General features: G+C 47.5%; 1 long non-coding RNA gene across 1 annotated transcript; it reads left to right on the top strand.

Annotated features, from left to right (window-relative positions):
* The first annotated feature begins 684 nt into the window (after window positions 1-684).
* LOC142633630 (uncharacterized) lies at window positions 685-1,490 on the top strand. The gene is made up of 3 exons (XR_012843947.1): window positions 685-727; window positions 885-975; window positions 1,096-1,490. It is a non-coding gene; the product is annotated as an uncharacterized LOC142633630 (long non-coding RNA).
* Window positions 1,491-2,415: the final 925 nt, after the last annotated feature.

Genomic DNA, 2,415 nt, shown 5'->3' with positions numbered 1-2,415 from the left:
TGAGGAGTTTCGAAAACGAAGCCCGATGGTGGATGATCGCGTCCTCGACATTGTCAAGAGAATTGGATTAGAGGGGCTGTATAGGACTCCATTTAGAGAGCTTGACCATAATTTGATAACGGCCTTTGTTGAGCGATGGCGGCCTGAAACCCACACCTTCCACCTTCCACATGGTGAGATGACGATCACATTACAAGACGTGGAGGTTACGTTGGGGATTCCAATCGATGGTGAGGCAATTGTTGGAACTTGTGCCTTGAAATGGGCTGTTGAATGTCAAGAAATGCTTGGAATTGTTACTAATTCCGTGGTGCTTAAAGGACGAGAGGATCCAAATCAAGAAGCTACTTGAAAAAATTGACCAAGGGTTGCCCGATGGTGCGAGAAGAGGTTGTTGTGCATCGGTATGCACGGTGTTATATTCTAGCACTCCTAGGGGACACAATTTTCGCTGACAAGTCCTGGCGATAGGGTGCATACGATGTGGTTGCGGATGTTGAGGGATCTTCACAATCCACCTCGGTACGGTTGGGGGAGCGCTTGCCTTGCATGGTTGTACGAGAGAGTTATGCGGGGCAGGCGACAAAAACGCTAGTCGGATTGGTGGGGCCTTAATACTCGTTCAATATTGGGCATGGTCCAGATTCCCTTTCTTGTGCCCAAGGATGGACCTCCCACCGGATGGTGCATATGGCCCACCATTACCATCTTCGCCATTGTCTATTAAGTAAGTCTCTTCCTTGACCGATTCTCTCTATTTTTTGGATCCATCATTTTAAACGATATGACACATTGAACTTAGCATTATTCAACATACATATCCTTTTTCTTTTTTATTACATTGCATATTTGGTAGATATTGATTTCCTCTTTCTTCATTGTAGGTTGGTTTGGGTCGTGAGCACGAAGAATAGCCCCGCCGAAATCTGTTTGGTTCGGTACCGTCAGCTTCTAGATTCTATGTATCCCAACCAGGTATCCAAATTGTGTTTCTTGTAATGTTATCTTAGTCTATACTGTTATAACTGTAAAATATGTCAATTCAAAATAATGGAACATTCCATAATGTGCTGCGCTTTTTTTTTACTACAACAGGTGGTGTGGCAACCATATGAAGCCGAATTAGGCCACCTGCCTGCGTTCTGTGTAGCAGGACGGGACATATGGACGGCGACGGTGCCGCTTGTATGTTTCTGGCTAGTAGAGAAACATACACCGGATCGTGTTCTTCGTCAGTTTGGGATGGTGCAAGAAATTCCCGAAGATGTTGATACTGACGATGCCCTTCATAAGATAGACTTGAGGGGGAAGATTGAAGTGGATTGGAGGGTCAGACATTTTAGCCACATCCAAGTATGGAATACGAGAGCACAGAAACTATGTCATGGAGCACGACTAGAGGGTGCTATGTCGAGTGTTCATCCATACTTCGGCTGGTATGGTAAAGTCACATGGAGGTTTGTCGACCACACTAGCGCCTCTCTCCTTATTACGGTAATCGCTTTGACCTTTCTTTCCAAATTTTGTTGCGTATTACCATTTTTGCGTTAGGTGTACTAATTGTATTACAAAAATTGCAGGTCGCCACGCACAAGCAGATGTTGATGCGTTATGTAGTAGACAGTCCTGAGCACAAGCTGATTACAGCTATGCTGAAGGAAGTGGATCGCCTTCACCGTCTAGCTGCCCATCTTCCCTTGGAAGATGCGGATACAGCAAATCCAGAACTGCCAGAACATAATGCACGACCAAGCACGAGCTCAACTCCTGCCAGCCATAGCCATGGCCAGTGTGTTGCACCCCATCAAGGCCAAAATCAACCCCCTCCACCCCCACATGCTTATCCTACCCCAGAGTTCCCTCTACCCCCACATGCATCACCTGCCCCAGAGTTCCCTCCACCCCCACATGCATCTCCTTCCCCAGAGATCCCTCCTCGTAGTACTCCCGCATTTCCAGACCTACAGATCCCTGTACCCACTGCACATGCATCTTCTCACCCCGAGATCCCTTCACCCACCCTATGTACATTTTCTGACCCCGCGCATCTATCCCTCACTCCACCATCCTTTGATCTCGGCATTGATTTCAATGATACCCCTCAGGTCATGCACACTCAATCTCCCTCGTACAGCATTGGTCATATACACCATGTACCACCCCATAGTGACTCCATGTCATTCATGCCCACTCCTGGACTGCATACAGCTCCTATGACTATGAGCCTCACTCACATTCCATCCGCTACACCATCCTCCCCCGCAGTTGTAGTATCTTCAGTTGTTGGGAGTCAAGCAAATCAACCAGCTGTGCATGTCGAGAATGAGCAAGTTGATGATCTACAGTCTCCCCCACAAGGTCGGCCTAAACGCACAAGAAAAGCACCTCCTTGTGGGACAGGTGGTCACAAAGCAG

The sequence above is a fragment of the Castanea sativa genome, chromosome 5 (genome assembly GCF_040712315.1).
Source record: "Castanea sativa cultivar Marrone di Chiusa Pesio chromosome 5, ASM4071231v1".
Lineage (NCBI taxonomy): Eukaryota > Viridiplantae > Streptophyta > Magnoliopsida > Fagales > Fagaceae > Castanea > Castanea sativa.
This window is presented reverse-complemented; position numbering and strand designations above follow the sequence as displayed.